Source organism: Primulina tabacum, chromosome 15, assembly GCF_025594145.1.
Source record: "Primulina tabacum isolate GXHZ01 chromosome 15, ASM2559414v2, whole genome shotgun sequence".
Classification (NCBI taxonomy): domain Eukaryota; kingdom Viridiplantae; phylum Streptophyta; class Magnoliopsida; order Lamiales; family Gesneriaceae; genus Primulina; species Primulina tabacum.
Window position 1 is genome coordinate 20,545,382 of NC_134564.1, and position 8,555 is coordinate 20,553,936.

Genomic DNA, 8,555 nt, shown 5'->3' on the forward strand with positions numbered 1-8,555 from the left:
CTGTCCTAGGGACTGTAGCCATGGTTAGAACCCTTCCATATCATGTCTAGGACGTGACCAAGGTGTCCTTTCAAAGCTTGGTTCATGGTTCCATCAGATTTTTAAAGCAACAACACAAGCATCACTTGAAAAAAATTATGTTTCTGGTTTGTGTGAGTAACTTCGGCTTTGAGGTGTTGGGATGGGCTGTGGCTGGCTTGTAGCCCATAGCCATGGTTCATACAACACTCCATCATGTCTAGATCGAGCTATGGTTGACCATACAGCCACTGGAACGAAATAAGACAACAAATTCATTCGAATACTACAGCACAGAATTTCTGGGTGCTCTTGGTTTGAGCTGTGCATTGTCCTAGGTATTGGCTCGGCTTGTTGTTGGCTTCTAGCCCTTAGCCATGGTCCAAGCCATGCCTTAGGATGTTGGTAAGAGTCTTTGGGTGGTGGTTCAAGCCCTTGGTCATTATATTTCAGAATTTCCCCTCAAATACACAAGCTGCTCCTGCTGTAATTTGACAGCAACTTGCTGTTCGGTTCATGAGGTTGGTTTGAGTTCTTGGCTGGCTTTTAGCCCATGGCCTTGGACTGGACAGTACCTCAATGAGTTAGGAAAGTCATGTTTTTGTCCGTTCGTGATTCGGTCGAGTTTAGAGGTCGTACGAGAATTTACGGTGAAAGGTGCCAAAATGACTCTCGAAAGAGTGTTTTATGTTTTTGGATTCCTTTCACCCATTTTCGTGTTTTACAGTTATTATGCATATTTTTCAGTATGTTTGGGGTATTTTTAATCATGATTAAACGTCGGTTTAATGTTGGTTCGGGTTGGTAGGAAGTCATGGTTACAAATCAAGTTGTTGGTCCGAATCGTCTCGTTTTTGGTTCTATTGTTAAGATTTTATCAAGTTAAGATTTATTTCATGTGTCACATATTAGTAGTAAGTCGCAGCAAGCATGGGAACGATCCAACTCATCCGGTAAAAAAATAAGGTTATAATTATATTACGTGCATAAAAATATAAAATGTTTATTTTTTGAGATATATGCGATATGTCTTGTGGCCACCTTATGCTCATGGGTTTGGAAGTCGGTAGGAACAACCGAGGACCTCTCCGCCCGGTGACTTACGACCGGTTTATGATTATGTATGGGTATGGACATCCAGTCCAAGGGCTGTGATTGATCTCTACCGCCCAGTATACTGTGGTTTAGTCTGATCAGGCGCTTACGCTATGTTATGGGCCACTAGCTTAGAAATATTATCTCTACCAGAAAATTATGATATGTTATGACAGAGCTCTATTGAGCAAAGCTTTTACGTATGATTTTTAGATATGCACGTAGTTATAATTATTCATGATATGATTTTTACCGTACGCTTTACGATACTTTATTTTTACGTTGCATGTGGTTTTATGATATATTTACTTGTTATTCACGATATATACATGTTGAGTCTTTAGACTCACTAGACTTGATTGTTGTAGGTATTGATGAGGTCGGGACCGCGGACGGAGACCAGTGAGCGATCTTGGGACAGCAGTAGTAATCCCGAGGACCTCATGATTTAATTTATGCACCTTTTATTATTCAAACTCAGTTTTAATACGTTGGATTATTTTTAAGTTGATGTTTACGTTTAATTATTTTTAAATTGTTGGTTGAAAACAATATTTGCTTCCGCTGTTATTTTAAAATTAAAATTATTTACAGGTTTACTTTAATTAAATGGGACAAGATAATTATTTATTTAGAAAATTTTTAATAATTCCGCAAAATTACGAATACGAAATACGGGTCTTTACACATCTTCTACCTATTCGCTTTCCTATGACTTATAATGTGACCGAACCCATACTGACTCGAAACAAAACACCGATTAGCATCTGACCAAAACCCATGACATACCTAAACGCAGCAATGATCATATGATGATTCCCAACAAAGCCTGCAACCAATAAAACTCAAGAAACATGTAGAACATATTTTATAACATCACAGTTTGAGCAGTCACACGAGAATAATCATAACTCACTCGTTTCTTGTCGGAAAATTACGAACTTACTGTCAAATCAAATATATCAAAAAGTAATACATTTTACATTTTGAAAGTTTTTCCAGAACACCGACCGAAAATTTGCAGGATTCGAAATGACATCATATTCGGTTTTTGAGATCTAAAAACTTGTTCGAAATCGTTTCAACCATTTTTGCTCAAACTTTGCATAACATAACTTGATTTTTACACACAATAAGCATCAAAATACTTACTACGACAAGATCGATGCAGAAAATAAAAGAAAATACATGCGTTTGTATTAGAACGTACAAAGATAACAAATATCGACGCGGTGGATTACTTGAGATGATCGGGAGACGCTTACTACACAATTCTTGCTTGAAAGAAATCTTAGAACCCTAGTTTTTCCCTAGTAATAAATGATGAAACTTAAAATTAATAATTTATTATATGTTAAAACCTGTATTTTAAAATTTAAGTTTTATTAAAATTATAAAATTATGTTATTTTAGTATTGTTTGTTTATATTTAATTGTCTTACTAAATATGTTTTATTTTCAGGTTTTCTACGTGTTGGTAGAATAATGATAACTCAAGCTAGAAAATTCAAATGGAGGTGACTCAAACATGTTTAAAATCCTTGAGAAATTATCTACAACTTTGCAGAAGACATGATTGCCTAAAAAGTTCCTTAAGATGATCAAATTGTGCAAATATCAAAAAGAGGACAAATTTACTTTTACTATGACCAGCATATAGTAAAAATATCATAACTATTTCAATATTTAACGAAATGAGGTGAACTAAGTGGCCAAATTCATCTACAGACAATTCCCCACATGTTTGCCGTTTTGAGCAGAGTCAAATTCGGTGATTAAAGTCGTGGAACAAAGCATTAAAAGAAGGGACATGGAATTGAACTTCGAGGAGACAAAGAATACTATTGCAACTACATGGCATTAATAAAAATTTTGACCCTTTCTCTCATTTGGCTTATAAATAGAGGCCTTGTGCTAGCTTGAGAATCATTCTATCTCATTGTAAAATATAGTGTGAGTGTGTATCAAAGTTCTAAGTTCCAATCTATTTTCTTTCATATTCTCAACTATGAGTGATATTTTAGTGTTGATCAAAAGTAAGCTTATGGCAAGCTAAATCTATTATGTCAAGGTGAAGAGAATGCATTCTTGGTGAAGTAAGATTGTTTATATTTTGTATATTCTTTTTTATTTCTTTTCATTTAGCTAACTTATTTTTATTGTAGGTATAAAAATGAATTATTTGTTGTTATCAATTTACATCAAATGCTTGATACCATTAAAGTGGTTATCTTGATTTGTTGTTTAATTTTGATACAATAAATATTTCATCACTTATTATTATATATATATAGATATATATATATATTTATATAATAATACCATAATATTTCATTTAGACGATAGCATGGCTCTACCGGTTGTTCTAAATGAAATATTATGATTTAATACTAACATCTAACAATCTAACATTTACTTTATCGCAACTAACTTTTATTTTTCGCATCTAACTTTTACTTTCTCGCAACTAACTTTTACTTTATCGCAACTTACATTTACTTTATCGCAACTAACTTTTACTTTACCGCAACTAACTTATTAAATCAATATATTTCATTTAGGCAATAGCGTAGCTCTGCCGGTTGTTCTAAATGAAATATAATGATTTAATTTAACATTTACTTTATGCAATTATTTATTTATATAGTCATAATTATAATCATAGGTATCATATATAAAATATCGGTTAATTCGGTATTTTCTATAGTGGGAACTATATTATATCATGTGTGTGTTTAATTTTTTGGAACCATTATTTATCGTGGTTTCTTTTGTTTTACTTTTAGTTAAACAATATTACATAAACCAAGAATAAATCCTCAAGCCTTGACAAAGTTTATAATTTTTAAACTTAATTCTTGCATTTGGTAATCTATAAATTAATAAATTTAAACTCAAAATAACCTCTCTGTGGATCGATCTCGTACTTACGAATTATATTAGTTGCAGACAACCTACACTTGGGTAAATTATTATTTAAGTAGTAGCAAGTTTTTGGCGCCGTTGCCGGGGAGGTATAAATTAAGTTTATATTTGTTAATTATGTTTTATTTAAAAGTATTGTGTTTTTTTTTTTTTTGTATGAGTATTTGGAGTCGAAAAAAAAATGGTAGACTTATTCGAGTATCTGAAAATAATTTAAACATGGATGATAATTCAAATAATCAAGATAATAATAATAATAATAATAATCAAGAACATGATCAATTAAGAACACTTAGGCACCATATGAACCCTATTAGAACTAGTGCCCCATCTTGTTTAGTTTTTTCTCCTGATGCATCTATTTCAACTTCAAACCTCAAATTATTCAACTTTTATCAAATTTTCATGGTTTAGATTCTGAAAATCCATACTTGCATCTAAGAGAATTTGAGGAAGTTTGTAATACTTATAATGATCAAAATTGTAGCATGGATATAGTTCGATTAAAGCTTTTTCCTTTTTCTTTAAAAGATAAAGCTAAAACATGGTGCAACAACAATTTCTCAAAAAGTTTTTCCCTTCCCATAGAACAAACTCTTTTAAAAGACAAATTACAACTTTTTCTCAAAAACAAGGAGAAACGTTTTATCAATGTTGGGATAGATATAAAGAATTACTTAATACATGCCCACATCATGGTTTTGAAACATGGAGAATAGTTTCTCACTTTTATGAAGGTCTGATACCTAAAGATAGGAAAATGATAGAATTCATGTGTAATGGAACTTTTGAAGATAAAAACCCAAATGAAGCCATGGAATATTTGGATTCATTAGCAGAAAATGCTCAAAATTGGGATAATATAGGCACAATAGAACCACCAACAACTAAAAACAATAATTCAACAAATGGGGGTGGTATCTATAATCTTAAAGATGATATAGATATTCCAGCTAAACTTGCATCTTTAGCAAGAAAAATTGAGTAATTAGCAATGAAAAGGAGTGGTCAATTAAAAAGTATTCAAGAAATTGTTTGTCATATATGTGATACACAAGATCATGCTACAAAAGATTGTCCAACATTACCTTCATTTAAAGAATGTCTCCATGAACAAGCAAATTATGTTAACAATTATAAAAAACCAATACTAGATCCTTTTTCACCATCATATAATCCTGGATGGAAAAATCATCCTAATTTTAGTTGGAGGAATGATAATAATGCACAACCGTCACAACAATATTTTCAAAATAACCAAAATCATCAAGGTTATATTCCTTATGTTACACCTCCAAGAAAAAACTTTGAAGATGTAATTCATGCATTTATCCAAAAGCAAGAGTCTATCAATATTCAAAACAGTCAATCTATTAGCGATTTGAAAGAAACTCTTGCAAAATTTGCATCTACACTTAATATTCATGAAAAAGGAAAATTTTCATCTCAACCTCAACCTAATCCTAAAAATCAAAAACAAGAATTAAAAAATGAAAAAATTGATCAAATAAAATCTGTTATTACCCTTAGAAGTGGTAAAATAGTTAATGATCCATATAGTAATGAAAACAAGGATCATTTAAAATCAAAGAGTAAGGATGATAATCCTGATACTTTTGAGAATGATGATACCTTAAATTTTAAGAATAATATGGTGAAGGATAAATCATCTGAAATAGTAAATAAGTCAAATAAACCTCCACCATTTCCTCATGCATTAACAAATCATAAAAAACAAAAAAGTGATTCTGATATCTATGAAGTTTTTAAACAAATGAAGATAAATATTCCATTATTAGATGCTATTAAACAAGTACCTTCTTATGCAAAATTTTTAAAAGACTTATGTATTGTAAAGAGAAAATTGCATGTGAAAAAAAAAGCATTCTTGGCTGAACAAGTAAGTTTTATTCTTCAAAAAAATTCTAATTTAAAATATAAAGATCCTGGTTGTCCAACAATTTCATGTATTATTGGAGAAAATAAAATTAAAAAAGCTTTGTTGGATTTGGGAGCAAGTGTGAATTTACTTCCTTATTCAGTTTATGAAAAACTTAATTTAGGAGAATTAAAACCCACTTCTGTTACTCTCTTACTGGCGGATAGGTCAATCAAAATACCTAGAGGTATTGTAGAAGATGTGTTGGTTCAAGTTGATAAATTCATATATCCTGTAGATTTTATTGTTTTGGATACACAACCAATAGAAGTACATAATGAAATTCCAGTAATATTGGGACGACCATTTCTAGCAACTTCAAATGCTTTAATTAATTGTCGAAATGGAATAATGAAATTTTCTTTTGGAAATATGACTCTAGAACTTAATGTGTTCAATTTATGTAAACAACCAAGTATTAATGAAAATGAATATGATAATGAAATTGAACCAATTGTGGAAGAAAATATACAAGAAGAAAACTTAAATCAACAATCTGAAGTTTTTTCAATAAAAATTTTTGAGTCTAAAAATAATTTTAAAGAAGATGATAATACAAAACTTGAATTAAAAGTTTTACCATTAGAATTGAAATATGTATTTCTTGGTGAAAATAAAACATTTCTTGTTGTAATTTCTTCCACTCTTTTGCCAAATCAAGAAGAAGATTTGATTAAATTACTTAAAAAATATAAAAATGCAATTGGATGGACTTTAAAAGATATAAAAGGTATGAATCCTTTAATTTGTACACATAAAATTCACTTGGAAGAAAATGCTAAAACATATCAACAACCACAAAGAAGGTTAAATCCACATATGAAGGAAGTTGTTAAGAATGAAGTATTAAAACTATTAGACGCTGAAATTATCTATCCAATTTCAGATAGTAAATGGGTAAGTCCAACACAAGTAGTACCTAAAAAATCCGGCATCACTGTTATAAAAAATGAAAAGGGAGAGTTATTACAAGCTAGGATTCCATCTAGTTGGCGTATGTGTATTGATTATAGAAAATTAAATGATGCAACTAGAAAAGATCATTTCCCACTACCATTTTTAGATCAAATTCTAGAAAAAGTAGCAGGAAATTCTTATTACTGTTTTCTTGATGGGTATTCGGGCTATTATCAAATACCTATATCATTAGAAGATCAAGAAAAAACTTCTTTTACTTGTCATTTCGGAACTTTTGCATTTAAAAGAATGCCATTTGGTTTATATAATGCTCCGGCTACTTTTCAAAGATGCATGTTAAGTATTTTCAGTGATATGATTGAAGAATATGTAGAAGTTTTTATGGATGATATAATTGTTTTTGGAAACTCATTTGAAAATTGTCTTAAAAATCTAGAAGAAGTATTAAAAATATGTGAAAAAAAAAATTCTTGTTTTAAATTGGGAAAAATGTCATTATATGGTTAAATCTGAGATTGTTTTAGGACATGTGATATCTGAAAGAGGAATTGAAGTTGATAAAGCCAAAGTTGATGTTATTGCTAATTTAACATCACCAAAAACGGTCAAAGAAGTTCGATCATTCTTGGGTCATGCAGGATTTTAAAGAAGGTTTATAAAAAATTTCAGCATAATATCTAAACCAATTTCAAATCTTTTAACAAAAGATACACAATTTGAATGGACTCAGAAATGTGAAAATGCTTTTAAAAAAATTATTAATCTTTTAGTTACATCACCTATTTTACAACCTCCAGATTGGTCTTTACCATTTGAATTAATGTGTGATGCAAGTGATTATGCTATAGGAGCTGTGTTAGGACAAAGAAAAGAAGGAAAACCTTATGCAATCTATTATGCTAGTAGAACCTTAAATAGTGCCCAAATAAATTATTCAACTACTGAAAAAGAATTACTTTCAGTAGTATTTGCATTAGATAAGTTTCGATCTTATATAATTGGTTCTATTACTATTGTTTACACCGATCATTCTGCCATAAAATATTTATCAAATAAACAAGATGCTAAGCCAAGATTAATACGGTGGATTTTATTGTTACAAAAATTTGATATTATAATTAAAGATAAAAAAGGAAAAGAAAATGTTGTAGCCGATCATTTATCTAGAATAATGATTGAATCATCTCATAATGAAATACCAATAAATGAAAATTTTCCAGATGATCAGTTGTTTTATGCTACTATTATGCCATGGTTTGCTAACATAGTAAATTTTCTTGTGACAAATAAAATGCCTTCTCATTGGAATTCAAAGGATAAGAATAAATTCTTGATAGAAGTTAAAAAATTTTATTGGGATGATCCTTACTTATTTAAGTATTGTCCTGACCAAATTTTTCGACGATGCATACCCGACAATGAAGTAAGTAATGTTATTAAATTTGTCATTCTGAAGCATGTGGAGGTCATTTTTCATCCAATAAAACAGCTATAAAAATCTTACAATGTGGATTTTATTGGCCGTCTTTATTCAAAGATACGCATTTATTTTGCAAATCTTGTGAAAACTGTCAGAAGATGGGATAAATTTCAAAACGAAACATGATGCCTTTAAATCCAATCATAATTTTGAAATATTTGATAGTTGGGGGATAGATTT

The 8,555-nt window shown here is 30.3% G+C and overlaps 1 non-coding gene across 1 annotated transcript; it reads right to left on the reverse strand.

Moving 5' to 3' along the window:
* Positions 1-4,629: 4,629 nt before the first annotated feature.
* LOC142528157 (small nucleolar RNA R71) lies at positions 4,630-4,740 on the reverse strand. The gene has a single exon (XR_012815638.1). It is a non-coding gene; the product is annotated as a small nucleolar RNA R71 (small nucleolar RNA).
* Positions 4,741-8,555: the final 3,815 nt, after the last annotated feature.